This window comes from Camelus bactrianus, chromosome X (genome assembly GCF_048773025.1).
Source record: "Camelus bactrianus isolate YW-2024 breed Bactrian camel chromosome X, ASM4877302v1, whole genome shotgun sequence".
NCBI lineage: Eukaryota > Metazoa > Chordata > Mammalia > Artiodactyla > Camelidae > Camelus > Camelus bactrianus.
In genome coordinates, this window is record NC_133575.1 from 6,315,769 (window position 1) to 6,334,876 (window position 19,108).

The 19,108-nt window shown below is 42.5% G+C and overlaps 1 protein-coding gene across 12 annotated transcripts in view; it reads left to right on the forward strand.

Moving 5' to 3' along the window:
* SHROOM2 (shroom family member 2) overlaps positions 1 to 19,108 on the forward strand; it is a 547,407-nt gene that overhangs the window by 126,437 nt on the left and 401,862 nt on the right. For 9 of the 12 annotated variants that reach the window (XR_012504818.1, XR_012504820.1, XR_012504815.1 and 6 more), the window contains 2 exons: positions 1,651 to 1,812; positions 8,288 to 8,495. The gene's annotated coding sequence lies outside the window, so the exon portion shown is untranslated. The other 3 variants (XR_012504810.1, XR_012504814.1, XR_012504816.1) reach the window with 2 other exon arrangements.

Genomic DNA, 19,108 nt, shown 5'->3' on the forward strand with positions numbered 1-19,108 from the left:
CTATCTGTTCATGCAGGGATGGAGAATCAGGTCACTTCCACATCCTAGCCCTCGTGAATAATGCTGTTATAAACATGGGTGAATGAGTATCTGTTCCAGTACCTGCCTTCATTTGGGTTATACAGATCCAGAAGAGGAACGGCGGGAACATACGGTCAGTCTATGTTTGTTCAAGGAATTGCTGTACCATTTTTCCCAGTGGCTGGACCAGATTCTAGTCCTATCAGCAAAGCACAAGGGTTCCAGTTTCTCCACATCCTGGCTAACGCTTACGATTTTTCATTTTGTGGATACTAGCCATCCTTTTGAGTGTGAAGTAGGGTCTCTGACCAGTTTTTTTTTTCCTAGCCCCCTCCCCACCTCAGGGTGGACAGCATCCCTCCAGTGGAAGCCCCCTGAACTCACGTACCTCCTCATCCATATCTTCCCTCAGAATGTCTTTGCTTTGCCACATTCAGTGGTTCTCTCACCCAGTGTTCTAGTTGCACAGGGAATCACCTGGGAGCTTTTAAAATCTCTGTGCCCTGTCCGCTTACTCTGAGCAATTACTCAACCCATAGTCTTCAAGCAACGCCCGGTGCTTGCTTCCGCCTTTACCCTCAGTGCGGTGCTGAGAGGATGCGGCCTGGCGGCCAGCTGCCTGTCTCCACCACCTGTGTCCTGTGTGACTTTAGACAAGTTACTCAACCTCTCTGTCCTTTGACCTAGCCAATGAAGGTCAGAATACTGCCCACCTGTTAGGGGCGTTTGGGGGATTAAATGGAGCCCGCAGCAGCGTGGCTCTCAAAGTGAAATGCTGCCGAAGAGTGGTGCCCTGGGGCCAGGCGGTTTTGCTAGTAATACTATGTGTTGGAGGAGGAGGCAGCAGCTGTGGAGGCTGTTGTGATGGTCTCTGCAAGGCATCAGCAGAGGTACAACCGGGCAGCAGAAACTGTCTCAAGGCCTTTAGAGGGAAAAGCTGCAAAGTCACTTAGGCCTGGATCCAGGGCAGAGTGAAGGATTAGAGGCAAAAATGCAATCTATGAAGAGGAATATATAAATAAAACCGAATCACCACGCTGCTGTCCGCCAGAAATTAACACAGCACTGTAAACTGATTCTACTTCAATTTAAAAAAAAAAAAAAAAACCAAAAAGCGCAATCTACTACATAGACATTAGTGAAGTTAGTTTCTCATATGTGACTCAGGTCGCTTCTCACCTTTTCTGAGTCTCCAAGTTGATGAGATCCAAAATGCGAAGATCGTTGTAATGAGCATGGGGGGGAGGGTGCAGGGGAGGGACTCCGCGGTCACTTGCTTTCTTTTCATCCCACAGCACCTAGTCACACATCGTGCCTGTGGACGGTCGGTCCTGAAGACCCTGGACAGAACCGCCCCTGCTGCTCCTCTCCACGCTCAACAGAATTTGCAATATGACCATCTTCGCTGGTTTTTCCATTCAGAGCACACAGTGGGAAGCTCTAATACTAAATACAGGTTGCCATCCTGCTTGTGAGCAGGACAGTGGGCGCTTCAGTTGATCGGTGGTCTTCCTAAGAAGGGACAGAGCTCTCCATTTATAGTTCAAGTAACCTCAAGTGACGCGACCTTGACGTTGTGCAAATTTGCCCCACGCACCCAAAACCCATCCCGTCTGCTTGGCTTTGCAGGTCTGTGCAACTCGGCCGACAGCTGGATGATCGTGCCCAACATCAAGCAGAACCACTACACGGTCCACGGTCTGCAGAGCGGCACCAAGTACATCTTCATCGTCAAGGCCATCAACCAGGCGGGCAGCCGCAGCAGTGAGCCTGGGAAGTTGAAGACAAACAGTACGTGCCGCGAGCTGTCTCTCATCTGCGCTCCTTTCAGCTGCCTCTAGCTCCCTTGCTGCTCCTTTTCTCTGTCTCTGGCATCGCTGACAGCCTCAAAAAGGCCAGCCTGTAAAAAAGCAAGGAGGGGTGGATTTTGCATCAGATGCCTCTCGGTTCCCAGCCTGAGACGGAGCTGGGGCTCTGGAAATGGCCAGGAGCATTCTTTTCCGTAGCAGAATAGCAAATTAGTAACTCCTCCTTCAGGCGTTCTTTGTTGTACTCCAGATGCCTGCCCCAGGCTGTGGGTCTCCATCAGAGGTGATTCTGGCTCCCTGCGTGACTCGGAGCACTGTCTGGAGTCAGGTTTGGTTGCCCCAGCTGGGGTGGGTGGGCTGGTACCTAGCGGTCAGGGGCGAGGGGAGAGGGGAAGTGTCCCCCCGTACCCGGGACAGCCCCTGCAGCCAAGACAGATCCGGCTAGACGTGCGGCTTGTCACACTATCGTCTCCCTCCCTGCCCACATGTGTTTTGTTTTATCTTTTCTTCTTTCTTTACATCTTTTTGATCTAGAAATATTCTGTTACACAGTATGGTATTTCTTTGCATAAGACCTCCCACGAGAGAGCAAATTAGAGTCTGTCAATATGACACCATGTTATAGGGTTGCCAGCCAGCCAGCCCCCCACTGAAACCAAATCCTTATCTCAGTAGTCAGATAACTATATTTTACTCCAGATATATGTGTTTAAGACACATACTTAAAAAAAAATTTTTATTGAAGTACAGTCAGTTACAGTGTGTCAATGTCTGGTGTCCAGCAGTGTCCCAGTCATGCGTCTACATACATATATTCGTTTTCATATTGTTTTTCATTAAAGATTATTGCAAGATACTGAATATAGTTCCCTGTGCTGTACAGAAGAAACTTGGTTTTTTCCATCTATTTTTTATGTAGTGACTAACATTTGCAAATCTCAAATTCCCAAATTTATTGCTGCCCACCCCCTTACCCCGATAACCATAAGATTGTTTACTAAGTCTCCAAGTCTGTTTTGTAGATGAGTTCATAGTGTCCTTTTTTTTTTTTATGATTCCACATATGAGTGATATCATATGGTATTTTTCTCTTTCTGACTTCACTTAAAATGACAATCTAGGTCCATCCATGTTGCTGCAAATGGCATTATTTTTTATGGCTGAGTAGTATTCCATTGTATAAGTACACCACTTCTTTATCCAGTCACCTGTCGATGGACATTTAGGTTGTTTCCATGTCTTGGCTGTTGTAAATAGTGCTGTTATGAACATTGGGGTGCATGAATGTTTGTTTTCAAATTAGCATTCCCTCTGGATATATACCCAGAAGTGGGATTGCTGGATCATATGGTAAACTCTGTTTTTACTTTTTGGAGGAATCTCCATACTTTTTCTATAATGGCTGCACCAAACTCCATTCCCATCAATAGTATGGGAGGGTTTCCTTTTCTCCACACCCTCTCCAGCATTTATCATTTGTGAACTTCTGAATGATGGCCTTTTTTTTTTTTAACATTTTTTATTGATTTATAATCATTTTACAATGTTGTGTCAAATTCCAGTGTAGCACAATTTTTCAGTCAAACATAGACTTGTCACATTTTTTTCTCTGTGAGATACCATAACATTTCATGTATATTTCCCTGTACTATACAGTATAATCTTGTTTATCCATTCTACAATTCTGAAATCCTAGTCTATCCCTTCCCACCCTCCACCCCCTTGGCAACCACAAGTCTGTATTGTCTGTGAGTCTATTTCTGTCCTGTATTTACGCTTTTTGTTTATTTGTTTGTTTGTTTTTGTTTTTTAGATTCCACATACGAGCGATCTCATATGGTATTTTTCTTTCTCTTTCTGGCTTACTTCACTTAGAATGACATTCTCCAGGAGCATCCACGTTGCTGCAAATGGCATTATGTTGTCGGTTTTTATGGCTGAGTAGTATTCCGTTGTATAAATATACCACCTCTTCTTTATCCAATCACCTGTTGATGGACATTTAGGCTGTTTCCATGTCTTGGCTATTGTAAATAGTGCTGCTATGAACATTGGGGTGCAGGTGTCATCCTGAAGTAGGGTTCCTTCTGGATACAAGCCCAGGAGTGGGATTCCTGGGTCATACGGTAAGTCTATTCCTAGTCTTTTGAGGAATCTCCACACTGCTTTCCATAGTGGCACCAAACTCCATTCCCACCAACAGTGCAGGAGGGTTCCCTTTTCTCCACATCCTCTCCAGCATTTATCATTTGTGAACTTCTGAATGATGGCCATTCTGACTGGTGTGAGGTGATACCTTATTGTAGTTTTGATTTGCATTTCTTTGATAATTAGCAGTGTTGAGCATTTTTTCACGTGCCTGTCAGCCATTTGTACGTCTTCACTGGAGAATTGCTTGTCTAGGTCTTCTGCCCATGTTTGGATTGGGTTGTTTGGGTTTTTTTGTTCAGTTGTACGAGCTGTTTATATACTCTGGAAATTAAGCCCCTGTCAGTCATATCATTTGCAAATATTTTCTACCAGTCCGTAGGTTGTCTTTTTGATTGGCTTAAGTTTCCCTTGCTTGAAGACATGTATTCTTAAACAAGCTGATTTTGCCTTTCAGTGTCTCTGCTGGTAAAGAAGGAAACATTTTTAGAGATTAAATAAGAATACACACACACACACACACTGAGGTTAATTCTGTAGAACAGATCTTTGAAATTTGTGCTTCATCGGTTTTACAAAAGACAATGCGTTCACTTCGCTTAGACAGGTAATGTCATCTCTTTCCAGACGTGCAGTCATCGATGGGACGTTAAGTTCCCTACAAGGGGTTGGCACACTGTTTCTGTTACGTGCCAAATAGTAACTATTTGGGGCTGTGCGGATGAGATGGTCTAGCCAGGTCACAGGTGTTCAGCTCTGCCATTGTCGTGCAAAAACGTGGTGCGGCCGTGGTCATTGAAACGTTACTGGCAACCACAGTAAAGTGGGCTGGCTTTGGGCCGTAGTTTGCCAAACTCCGAGGTTCTACAAATATTACAAGGAAACGAATTCTTTAGGCAAGTAAAGGATTAATTTGTTCCCTGAGCTCATCTGTCCTTGTTGAGGCAAAAGCCTTGAACCTGGACAGAGTCGGTGACAGTGTCTTCGGGAAACGCACCTGGGCACGGGCGGGCTTTGCTCCCCGAGGACGCGGCAGGTGGGGCCTGAGCCCGCTCGGCGCCCTGCGGGTGAGGCTGGAGCGGAGACGAGCCCGCTGGCTCTCAGCGCCGTGAGCCCAGCCTTCCCGGGGGCTCTGACCGCTGCTCTTCCGCACTGAAGAAGGGCAAGCAGAGCACGGCCTTCGTTGTCAGCCACGGGGGCCTTTACGGAGCTCCTTCCTCCTCCTCCCTCCTCCTCCCATGACTGTCCAGTTAGGTTTATGCATGTTCTATCTTCCACTGGTGAAAACTGGACTATTTTAAGCGAAACCATCTTCGGGGTCTTCCTGTCTTAGCTCCTCCTTGACCCCTAGTAGCTCGGTAATCCGGTAGGGCCAGGTCTTACGGCCTTTGAGAGAACGCTCGCTCCCCTGCTCAGCTCTTGAGGATTTTCTCAGCTCCCCTTTACGCTGCTCTTTGACACGGACAGGATGCTGAAACGCGTCAGCAGCCTGCAGCCCCCGGGCCAGACTCGGCGGCCTGGTTCTGCAGACTAAGTTTTATTGGCACACAGCCGTGCCCGTCTGTTTTGCTTATGGTCTATGGCTGCCTCCATGCTAGGACACCAGGGTCCTTTTCCTTTTAATTTTAGTTTTTATTAAAGAGCAGCTCATCTACAATGTTAGTTTCAGGTGTTCAGTACAGCACGTCAGTTATACACATATATACATACTTTTTTCAGTTTCTTTTCCGTTGTAGACTATTATGAGATAATGAATATAGTCCTCTGCGCTGTACAGTAGGCCTTGTTATTTATCTATTTTAGTTACTTTTTCCCAAGGTATTTGTTTTTTTCCTTCCAGTTTTATTGAGATATAGTTGACGTACAACACTCTTTAAGAGCTACAGCGTAATGAGTTAATGCGTGTGTATGTCTATGTATATATGCACTTACTTGCGTATTCATGTCACTATGTAGAGAAGCGATGACCACAGTAAGTTTAAAATACCCGTTACCTCATGGAGTTACCAGCAATGTTTTTTCCCTGATGATAGGATTTCCTTTCTCAACAGCTTTCGAATACGCCACACAGCACACGTTGCATATCACCTCCCTGGCACCCACTTAGCTCGTAGCTGCAGCTTTGTGCCTTGTGACCGCTGTGAGGTGATACGTCATTGTAGTTTGGATTTGCGTTTCTCTGATAATTCCGTAGGTTGCTGTTTGGTTTTGCTTATGGCTTCCTGGGCTGTGCAGAAGCTTGTAAGGGGAATTAGGCTCCATTTGTTTATTTCTGCTCTTCTCTCTATTGCTTGGGTAGACTGCCCTAGGAGAACATTGCTGAGATGTGAGATAATGTCGTGCCTATGTTTTCTTCTAGGAGGTTTATAGTGTCTTGTCTTATATTTAAGTCTTTAAGCCATTTGGAGTTTATTTTTGTGTGTGGGGTGAGGGAGTGTTCTAGCTTCACTGACTGACATGCTGCTGTCCAGTTTTCCCAACACCACTTGCTGAAGAGACTATCTTTTCTCCGTTGTATGTTCTTGCCCCTTTCGTCAAAGATTAATTGACCAAAAGTGTGTGGGTTTATTTCTGGGCTCTCTGTTCTGTTCCACTGGTCCCTGGGTCTTGTTTTTGCTGTAGCTCTCTTGTGTTGTCTGCAGTCTGGGAGGGTTATTTCTTCAGCAATGCTTTGGCAATTCAGGGTCTTTTGTGACTGCATATAAATTTTAGGATTATTTGTTCTAGTTCTGTGGAAAAGGTGCTGGGTAAAATCTGTAGACTGCTTTGGGTAGTATCACCATTTTAACGATATTAATTCTTCCAAACGCAGAACATAGGCTATCGTTCCATTTCTTTCAGTCCTCTTTAATTTCCTTGGTCAGTGTTGTTTGGTTCGCCCCCTGTCAGTCTTTCACCTCCTTGGTCAGGTTTATTCCTCAGGAGTTTTAAAAGGAATTGTTCCTTTACTTTCCTCTTCTGACATGTCATTGTTAGTGTGAAGAAATGCCACTGGCTGATGGTGTATCCTCCCCCCTTGCCCCATTCTGTTACCAGCTCTACTACTTTGTGTGGAGCCTTGAGGGTTTTCTATAATAGCATCATGTCATCTGCATATAGTGACAGCTTTACCTCTTCTCTTCCCATTTGGATCCCTTGCATTTTTTCTTTTTCTTATCTATGTTATATATAGTAGTATGCATCTGTGCATCCCAAACTGCTAATTGAGCCCTTCCCCCCTTTGGTAAGCAGAGTTTGTTTTCTGTATCCGTGGGTCTATTGAGCAGTGTTAATTAAAAAGCCCCGGGAGAAACCACATGGCGAGCATCGCTGACAATATTTCCGATCTGCCTCTTCCAAAGAAAGTATGCCGGTCCCTGATCCAAAAGACAGGGTTTTAGAGGCGTGTCATGTTTGTATCCAAGCAGCGACTAGCCATCCTTTGGCCTCCTCGCAAGGGACCGTAACGCAAACTGTCCCAAGCTTGCTGCCTCGGTGTCGCAGCCAGCATCGTGTCCTGCCACAGTCAGCCGTACCAGACCTTCCCTGTGACTGTCCGAGAGCTGTGCGCTGGGCAGAAGGGGCCTGGCAACCGCAGCAGTGGCTGCAGTGTTGGGACATCGTGGTATCTGCATCATGTTGTAACTCATTTCCTGCCTTTAATCACCTTGTGCCCGACCTGGTGGTGAGTGTCAGGGCGTGCTCCAAAGCAATGCTGAATTCTCGAATGGTTAACAAGATGTTTAGGTGTGGTTCTGCCAAGATTTTCTAAGGGTTCCATTTTGAAAACACAAATGTGAATAATGAAATAGGGAAGGCCTTATTATATCTGTAAATGAACTTAGGAGTTAAAAACCCAGGTGATACCATCACATTTTTGGCCTGAGCTTGTGGGCTGAAACAGACAATTTTATATTCATTCTAAGCTCGTGAAAGTGATGCTTTAATTTTGAACACGCAAACTACTGTAAGCTTTTAGAATCTCTGTTAAAATCTGCAATCTTGATTTGTTTGGTTTCTGGTCTGAAATCTCTTGAGCATGAACTCATTTTGAGCTGATTGAAGACTATTTTCTCCTCGCTTCCGGGACGCTCTTCGCCCGGGGCAGTCTGTACAGCTGGGAGCCGGGGAGAGAGCTTATACCCCGTTTTGGTTGATCTGTGGCCGTGCTGTTGTTGAAGCGTTAGCGCTTCGGCACCTTAGAACTGACTGTGAGCATGAAGGCTGGGACATACTGTATCCTTTCTCAATCTCATTATGAAAGCATGTTTTTGGCCTGGTGGAAATACAGTTGTTTTCATCTTCCTCTTTTTGTGAAACCTTTTTTTCAGGCCAGCCTTTTAAACTGGACCCCAAATCTGCACATCGCAAGCTAAAGGTGTCCCATGATAACTTGACGGTGGAACGTGATGAATCCTCCTCCAAAAAGAGCCACACGCCTGAACGCTTCACCAGCCAGGGGAGCTATGGTGTAGCTGGAAACGTGTTCATTGACAGTGGCCGCCATTACTGGGAAGTGGTCATAAGCGGAAGCACATGGTAGGTACTTGTATCCATTGTCCCACTATGAGAAGACACCATCAGTGTGGACTCGGTCAGAGCAGGCGGAGCTGGAGTGGGAGGGTGTGAGGAGCTCATTGCTCTGCTGTGAGAGTTTCCAGGCTCCAACACAGGGTGAGGAACCAGGGACTCAGCAAGCATAGCCCCTCAGTGCAGGAGAGAAAGGTGAGTGTGAGGAAAGTACGGGAGCCAGAGTGAGGCTACAGGTCAGGGGTGGAGAGTATAGGGATAGCGTGCAGGAGGTCGGAGGTTCAAGTCTGACGGCAGAAGAGAGGGATTTGCAAATAGTGATGAGGAAAGAGGAGAAAGGGTACAGGAGAGATTTGGAAATAGTTATGATGGGAAAGGACAGATTTGGATATTGTTATGAGCAGAGAGGAAAGAACAGGGAGGAGAGATTTGGAAATCGGTGAGAGGATAGAGGAGAGATATAGTTATGATCAGAGATGAGAGAGGAGCAATTTGGAAATAGGAGGGGAGAGGATATAGGAGACACTTGAAAATAGTTATTAGGAGAGAGGTGAGATTTATAAATAGTTCTGGGGAGAAAGGAGAGATATGCAAATAGTTATCAGGAGAGAGGAGAAGACATTTAGAAATAATTATGAGGAGAGAGGAGAGATTTAGAAACAGAAAGGATGGAGAAGGAGACATTTGGAAATAGTTATAAGAGAGGTGAGATGTGAAAGTAGTAATCAGGGAAGAAGAGAGATTTGGGAATAGTTATGATGAGACAGGACAGAGCACAGAAGAGAGATTTGGAAATCGTTATCAGGAAATAGGAGAGATTTTGAAATAGTTATCACAAAGGAGGAGGGAAGACATACTTGGAAATAGGAGAGAGGACAGAGGAGAGGTTTGGAAATTGTTCGGAAGAGAGAGGAGAGATTTAGAAATACTTAGGAGAAAGAAGGACAGATTTGGAAATACGATGAGAAAAGAGAGAACAGAGAGGAGATATTTGGAAATGGTTATGAGGAGGGATGAGAGATTTGGAAATGGTTACGAGGAGAGATGACGATAGATTTGGACAAAGTTATGAGGATAGAGGAGAGATCTGGAATTATGAGAAGAGATGAGAGATTGTGGAATAAAGACGATAGAGGTGAGAGCACAGAACAGAAATTTGGACATCGTTATGAGGAGAGAGGATACAACAGAGATTAGAAAATAGTTATGAGGACAGAGGAGAGATTTGGAAACAGTTATGAGGACAAAGGAGAGAGAAAGATTTGGAAATACTTATGACGAGACAGGACAGAAGAGAGATAAGGAAACAGTTATAACGAGAGAGGAGAGAAGAGCAGAGGTTTGGGAATAGTTACGAGGATAGAGGACAAATTTAGAAATACTTGAGAGATTTGAAAATCGATATGAGGAGACAGGAGGAGAGATTATGAAACAGTTACGGGGAGAGAGAAGAGATTTGAAAATGATTATGAGGCGAGGCGAGAAAAGAGATATTAGGAGAGACATGACGGTAGAGGAGAGATTTAGAATAAATTCTGTGGAGAGGGGGCATAAGATTTCGAAACACTTGGGAGGAGAGAAGAGAGTTTTAGGAATACTAAAGAGGAGACGGGTGACAGCAAAGAGGAGAGATTTCGAAATCGTAATGGGGCTATGGGAGAAGAGATAGGAAAGAGTTATGAGGAGAGAGGATAGAACACAGATTTAGAATTAATTATGTTGCGATACGATCAGAGATTTAGAAACACTTGTGAGAACAGAGGAGGGATTTCAGGATACTTAAGAGGAGACAGGTGAGAGCACACAGGACAGATTTGGAAATCATTATCAGGACAGAGGAGGAGAGATTCAGAAATAAATTTCTAGAGAGATATGAGAAGAGAGATTTCAAGATAAATTTCTACATAATTAAGAGGGGATAGGAGCGATTTTAAAATGCTTATGAAGACACAGGAGAAGAGAAATTTGTAAATAGTTATGACGACACAAGACAAAAGACATGTTAGGAAAGAGATATGATGAGACAGTATAGAGCAGAGATTTAGAACTACGTGCAGAGATAAAAACATACAACAGATTTGGAAATAGTTATGAGGAAAAACGAGAGGAGAGATTTGGGAACCGTTGTGAACAGATTGGAAGGTTTGGAACTCGTTATCAGCCCACAGGACAGGGGACATTTTGAAATAGTTATGAGGGGAGAGGAGGAAAGGGATGTTATGAAAAATTCCAGACGAGACAGGATAGGGGAGAGATTTAGAATTAATTATGTGGAGAGAGGGGGAGAATTTGTAAACATTTGTGAGGAGACATTAGGATTTTGGAATGCTTAGGAGGAGAGACGTGATAGCACAGAAGAGAGATTTGCAAATCGTTATGAGGAGATAGGAGTAGAGAACTCAAATGAATTATGAGAAGACATGAGAGAGGACAGATTTGGAAATTGTTCTTAGGACACAGGGAGGGGGGATTTCAAATACTTATGAGAAGAGAGCACAAAGGAAAGATTTAGAATTAATGACGCGGAGACACAAGGTGAGATTTCTAAATATTTATGAGGACACAGTACGTATTTTGGAATACGTACGCGTAGACTGGTGACAGCACAGAAGAGAGATTTGGAAATCGATATCAGGATATAGGAGAGATGTGGAAATCAAACTGAGGACACAGTAAAGGGGAGATTTCGAAATAGTAATGAGGAGACATTTAGAAGAAATTATGCGGAGAGAGAAGGAGAGATTTCTAAACATCTGTTAAGTGACAGTAGGTATTTTCGAATACTTCGAAGAAGAGAGGTGATAGCACAGAAGAGAGATTTGGAAATCGTTATGAGAAGATAATGGAGAGCTCAAATTAATTAAAACGAGACATGAGAGGACAAAATTGGAAATCATTATGAAGAGAAAGGAGAGATTTGGAAATCGTTATCAGTACACAGGAGAGGGGAGATTTCGAAATGGTCATGAGGACAGAGGAGACGAGATGAAAGGAAATAGTTATGAGAAGAGAGGAGAAAAGACATATTGGTAAGAATTTCCGAGCACAGCGGATAGAGGAAAGATTTAGAATTCATTCTGCGGAGAGAGGAGGAGAGAGTTTTAAAGATTTGTCACGAGACAGTAGGTATTTTGGAATACTTAGGCGTAGAGAGGGGATAGCACAGAAGAGAGATTCCGCAATCGTTATCAGCAGATAGAGATTTGGAAATCGTTATGAGGATATACGAGGAGACATCTCAAATTAATTAAGAGGAGAGGTGAGAGGCGAGAGATTCGGAAATAATTATGAGGAGAAAGGAGAGATTTGGAAATCGTTATGAGGAGAGAGGTATAGAGGAAAGATTTAGAATTAATTATGTGGAGATAGGATGAGCGATCTGGAAACAGTTGTGAGGAGAGGGGAGAGAATGTGCAATACTAAAGAGAAGAGAGGTGAGAGCAGAGAGGAGAGTTTCGGGAATCCTTGTGAACAGATAGGAGAGATTTGGAAATCGTTATCAGGACACAGGAGAGGGCAGTTTTCAAAATAGTTATCAGGAGAAAGGGTAGAGGAGAGATTTAGAAGAAATTATGCAGAGAGGACGAGAGATTTGTAAACATTTGTGAGGAGACAGCAGAGATGTTGGAATACTTATGACGAGGGAGGTGATAGCACAGAAAAGAGATTTGGAAATCGTTATGAGGAGATAGGAGGAGAGAACTCAAATTAATTATGAGGAGAGATGAGACAGGAGAGATTTGGAAATCGTTCTGACGAGAGATGAGAAAAGAGATACAAGGAAAGATTTATGAGCAGTGAGGATAGAGGAAAGATTTACAATTTATTATGTGGAGATAGGATGAGAGATTTCAAAACAGTGGTGAGGTGAGGGGAGAGATTGTGGAATACAAAAGAGAAGAGAAGTGAGAGCAGAGAGGACAGTTTCAGGAATCCTTGTGAGCACATAGGAGAGATTTGGAAATCGTTATCAGGACACAGGAGAGGGCAGATTTCAAAATAGTTATCAGGAGAAAGGGTAGAGGAGAGATTTAGAAGAAATTATGCAGAGAGAGGACGAGAGATTTGTAACCATTTGTGAGGAGACAGCAGAGATGTTGGAATACTTATGACGAGGGAGGTGATAGCACAAAAGAGATATTTGGAAATCGTTATGAGGAGATAGGAGGAGAGAACTCAAATTAATTATGAGGAGAGATGAGACAGGAGAGATTTGGAAATCATTCTTAGGAGAGACGAGAAAAGAGATACAAGGAAAGATTTATGAGCAGTGAGGATAGAGGAACGATTTACACTTTATTATGTGGAGACAGGATGAGAGATTTCAAAACAGTTGTGAGGTGAGGGGAGAGATTGTAGAATACTAAAGACAAGAGAAGTAGAGCAGAGAGGACAGTTTTGGGAATCCTTGTGAGCAGATAGGAGAGATTTGGAAATCGTTATCAGGACGCAGGAGACGGGAGATTTTGAAATAGTTATGAGGAGAGAGGATAGAGGAGAGATTTAGAAGCAATTATGCGGATAGAGGAGGAGAGATTTGTAAACATGTGAGGAGACAGTAGAGATTTTGGAATACTTATGAGGAGGGAGGTGATAGCACAGAAGAGATATTTGGAAAGCGTTATGAGAACATAATGGAGAGCTCAAATTAATTAAAACGAGACATGAGAGGACAAAATTGGAACTGATTATGAGGATTAAGGAGAGTTGGAAATCGTTCAGAGGACACAGCACAGGAGAGATTTAGAAATACTTATAAGGAGACAGGATAAAAGAGATATTATTAAGTATTTATGACAAGAGAGCATACAGGAGAGCTTTAGAATTAGTTATGCGGAAAGAGGAGGAGAGATGTGTAAACATTTGTGAGGAGACAGTAGGTATTTTGGAATACTTAGGCTTACAGAGGGGATAGCACAGAAGAGAGATTCCGAAATCGTTATCAGGAGATAGAGATTTGGAAATCGATATGAGGATATAGCAGGAGATATCTCAAATTAATTAAGAGATGAGTTTTGGAAATCCTTATGAGGAGAGAGGTTAGAGGAAAGATTTAGAATTCATTATGTGGAGATAGGATGAGAGATCTGGAAACAGTTGTGAGGTGAGAGGAGAGACTGTGGAATACTAAACAGAAGAGAGGTGAGAGCAGAGAGCAGAGATTTTGAAATCGTTATCAGGACACAGGAGATGGGAGATTTCGAAATGGTCATGAGGACAGAGGACACGAGATGAAAGGAAATAGTTATGAGAAGAGAGGAGAAAAGACATATTGGTAAAAATTTCCGAGCACAGCGGATAGAGGAAAGATTTAGAATTCATTCTGCGGAGAGAGGAGGAGAGAGTTTTAAAGATTTGTCAGCAGACAGTAGGTATTTTGGAATACTTAGGCGTAGAGAGGGGATAGCACAGAAGAGAGATTCCGAAATCGTTATCAGCAGATAGAGATTTGGAAATCGTTATGAGGATATAGGAGGAGACATCTCAAATTAATTAAGAGGAGAGGTGAGAGGCGAGAGATTCGGAAATAATTATGAGGAGAAAGGAGAGATTTGGAAATCGTTATGAGGAGAGAGGTTAGAGGAAAGATTTAGAATTAATTATGTGGAGATAGGATGAGCGATCTGGAAACAGTTGTGAGGAGAGAGGAGAGAATGTGCAATACTAAAGAGAAGAGAGGTGAGAGCAGAGACGAGAGTTTCGGGAATCCTTGTGAACAGATAGGAGAGATTTGGAAATCATTATCAGGACACAGGAGAGGGCAGATTTCAAAATAGTTATCAGGAGAAAGGGTAGAGGAGAGATGTAGAAGACATTATGCAGAGAGAGGACGAGAGATTTGTAAACATTTGTGAGGAGACAGCAGAGATGTTGGAATACTTATGACGAGGGAGGTGATAGCACAAAAGAGATATTTGGAAATCGTTATGAGGAGATAGGAGGAGAGAACTCAAATTAATTATGAGGAGAGATGAGACAGGAGAGATTTGGAAATCGTTATGAGGAGAGAGGTTAGAGGAAAGATTTAAAATTAATTCTGCGGAGAGAGGAGGAGAGAGTTTTAAAGATTTGGCAGGAGACATTAGGTATTTTGGAGTACTTAGGCGTAGAGAGGGGATAGCACAGAAGAGAGATATGAAATCGTTATCAGGAGATAGAAATTTGGAAATAGTTATGAGCATATAGGAGGAGACATCTCAAATTAATTAAGAGGAGAGATTTGCAAATCACTATGAGGAGATAGGTTAGAGGAAAGATTTAGAATTCATTATGTGGAGATAGGATGAGAGATCTGGAAACAGTTGTGAGGTGAGAGGAGAGACTGTGGAATACTAAACAGAAGAGAGGTGAGAGCAGAGAGCAGAGATTTTGAAATCGTTATCAGGACACAGGAGATGGGAGATTTCGAAATCGTCATGAGGACAGAGGAGTAAAGAGATGAAAGGGAATAGTTATGAGGAGAGAGGAGAAAATACATATTAATAAAAATTCCCGAGCACATCGGATAGAGGAAATATTTACAATTAATTCTGCAGAGAGAGGAGGAGAGAGTTTAAAAGATTTGTGAGGATACAGTACAGATTTTGGAATACTTATGAGGAGGGAGGTGATAGCACAGAAGAGATATTTGGAAATCGTTATGAGAAGATACTAGAGAGCTCAAATTAATTAAAACGAGACATGAGAGGACAAAATTGGAACTCATTATGAGGAGAAAGGAGAGATTTGGAAATCGTTCAGAGGACACAGCACAGGAGAGTTTTAGAAATACTTATCAGGAAACAGGAGAAAAGAGATATCATTAATTATTTATGACAAGAGAGCTTACATGAGAGCTTTAGAATTAATAATGCGGAAAGAAGAGGAGAGATGTGTAAACATTTGTGAGGAGACAGTAGGTATTTTGGAGGCCTTTGTTGGAGAGAGGACATAGCACAGAAGAGAGATTCCGAAATCGTTATCAGGAGATAGGAGAGATTTGGAAATCGTTATCAGGACACAGGAGATTGGAGATTTCGAAATGGTCATGAGGACAGTGGAGGCAAGAGATGAAATAGTCATTAGGAGAGAGGAGAAAAGACGTATTAGTAAAAATTTCCGAGCACAGCGCATAGAGGAAAGATTTAGAATTCATTCTGTGGAGAGAGGAGGAGAGCTTTGTACACATTTGTGAGGAGACAGTAGAGATTTTGGAATACTTAGGCGTAGAGAGGGGATAGCACAGAAGACAGATTCCGAAATCGTTATCAGCAGATAGAGATTTGGACATCGTTATGAGGATATAGGAGGAGAGATCTCAAATTAATTAAGAGGAGAGATGAGAGGCGAGAGATTTGGAAATAATTATGAGGAGAAAAAACAAATTTGGAAATCGTTATGAGGAGAGAGGTTAGAGGAAAGATGTAGAATTAATTATGTGGAGTTAGGATGAGCGTTCTGGAAACAATTGTGAGGAGAGTGGATAGAATGTGGAAAACTAAAGAGAACAAGGTGAGAGCAGAGAGGACAGTTTTGGGAATCCTTGTGAGCAGATAGGAGAGATTTGGAAATCGTTCAGAGGACACAGCACAGGAGAGATTTAGAAATACTTCTGAGGACATAGGAAAAGGGAGGTATTATTAAATATTTATGAGAAGAGAGGATACAGGAGAGATTTACAATTAATTCTGCAGAAAGAGGAGGAGAGATGTGTAAACATTTGTGAGGAGACAGTAGGTATTTTGGAGGCCTTAGTTGGAGAGAGGACATAGCACAGAAGAGAGATTCCCAAATCGTTATCAGGAGATAGGAGAGATTTGGAAATCGTTATCAGGACACAGGAGATGGGAGATTTCGAAATGGTCATGAGGACAGAGGACACGAGATGAAAGGAAATAGTTATGAGGAGAGAGGAGAAAAGACATATTGGTAAAAATTTCCGAGCACAGCGGATAGAGGAAAGATTTAGAATTCATTCTGCAGAGAGAGGAGGAGAGAGTTTTAAAGATTTGTCAGCAGACAGTAGGTATTTTGGAATACTTAGGCGTAGAGAGGGGATAGCACAGAAGAGAGATTCCGAAATCGTTATCAGCAGATAGAGATTTGGAAATCGTTATGAGGATATACGAGGAGACATCTCAAATTAATTAAGAGGAGAGGTGAGAGGCGAGAGATTCGGAAATAATTATGAGGAGAAAGGAGAGATTTGGAAATCGTTATGAGGAGAGAGGTTAGAGGAAAGATTTAGAATTAATTATGTGGAGATAGGATGAGCGATCTGGAAACAGTTGTGAGGAGAGAGGAGAGAATGTGCAATACTAAAGAGAAGAGAGGTGAGAGCAGAGACGAGAGTTTCGGGAATCCTTGTGAACAGATAGGAGAGATTTGGAAATCATTATCAGGACACAGGAGAGGGCAGATTTCAAAATAGTTATCAGGAGAAAGGGTAGAGGAGAGATGTAGAAGACATTATGCAGAGAGAGGACGAGAGATTTGTAAACATTTGTGAGGAGACAGCAGAGATGTTGGAATACTTATGACGAGGGAGGTGATAGCACAAAAGAGATATTTGGAAATCGTTATGAGGAGATAGGAGGAGAGAACTCAAATTAATTATGAGGAGAGATGAGACAGGAGAGATTTGGGAATCGTTATGAGGAGAGAGGTTAGAGGAAAGATTTAGAATTCATTATGTGGAGATAGGATGAGAGATCTGGAAACAGTTGTGAGGTGAGAGGAGAGACTGTGGAATACTAAATAGAAGAGAGGTGAGAGCAGAGAGCAGAGATTTTGAAATCGTTATCAGGACACAGGAGATGGGAGATTTCGAAATCGTCATGAGGACAGAGGAGTAAAGAGATGAAAGGGAATAGTTATGAGGAGAGAGGAGAAAATACATATTAATAAAAATTCCCGAGCACATCGGATAGAGGAAATATTTACAATTAATTCTGCAGAGAGAGGAGGAGAGAGTTTAAAAGATTTGTGAGGATACAGTAGAGACTTTGGAATACTTATGAGGAGGGAGGTGATAGCACAGAAGAGATATTTGGACATCGTTATGAGAAGATACTAGAGAGCTCAAATTAATTAAAACGAGACATGAGAGGACAAAATTGGAACTCATTATGAGGAGAAAGGAGAGATTTGGAAATCGTTCAGAGGACACAGCACAGGAGAGTTTTAGAAATACTTATCAGGAAACAGGAGAAAAGAGATATCATTAATTATTTATGACAAGAGAACTTACATGAGAGCTTTAGAATTAATAATGCGGAAAGAGGAGGAGAGATGTGTAAACATTTGTGAGGAGACAGTAGGTATTTTGGAGGCCTTAGTTGGAGAGAGGACATAGCACAGAAGAGAGATTCCGAAATCGTTATCAGGAGATAGGAGAGATTTGGAAATCGTTATCAGGACACAGGAGATTGGAGATTTCGAAATGGTCATGAGGACAGAGGAGGCAAGAGATGAAATAGTTATTAGGAGAGAGGAGAAAAGACGTATTAGTAAAAATTTCCGAGCACAGCGCATAGAGGAAAGATTTAGAATTCATTCTGTGGAGAGAGGAGGAGAGCTTTGTACACATTTGTGAGGAGACAGTAGAGATTTTGGAATACTTAGGGGTAGAGAGGGGATAGCACAGAAGAGAGATTCCGAAATCGTTATCAGCAAATAGAGATTAGGAAATCGTTATGAGGATATAGGAGGAGACATCTCAAATTAATTAAGAGGAGAGGTGAGAGGCGAGAGATTTGGAAATAATTATGAGGAGAAAGGAGAGATTTGGAAATCGTTATGACTAGAGAGGTTAGAGGAAAGATTTAGAATTAATTATGTGGAGATAGGATGAGCGATCTGGAAACAGTTGTGAGGAGAGGGGAGAGAATGTGCAATACTAAAGAGAAGAGAGGTGAGAGCAGAGAGGAGAGTTTCGGGAATCCTTGTGAACAGATAGGAGAGAGTTGGAAATCGTTATCAGGACACAGGAGAGGGCAGTTTTCAAAATAGTTATCAGGAGAAAGGGTAGAGGAGAGATTTAGAAGAAATTATGCAGAGAGGACGAGAGATTTGTAAACATTTGTGAGGAGACAGCAGAGATGTTGGAATACTTATGACGAGGGAGGTGATAGCACAGAAAAGAGATTTGGAAATCGTTATGAGGAGATAGGAGGAGAGAACTCAAATTAATTATGAGGAGAGATGAGACAGGAGAGATTTGGAAATCGTTCTGAGGAGAGATGAGAAAAGAGATACAAGGAAAGATTTATGAGCAGTGAGGATAGAGGAAAGATTTACAATTTATTATGTGGAGATAGGATGAGAGATTTCAAAACAGTGGTGAGGTGAGGGGAGAGATTGTGGAATACAAAAGAGAAGAGAAGTGAGAGCAGAGAGGACAGTTTTGGGAATCCTTGTGAGCAGATAGGAGAGATTTGGAAATCGTTATCAGGACGCAGGAGACGGGAGATTTTGAAATAGTTATGAGGAGAGAGGATAGAGGAGAGATTTAGAAGCAATTATGTGGATAGAGGAGGAGAGATTTGTAAACATTTGTGAGGAGATAGTAGAGATTTTGGAATACTTATGAGGAGGGAGGTGATAGCACAGAAGAGATATTTGGAAATCGTTATGAGAAGATA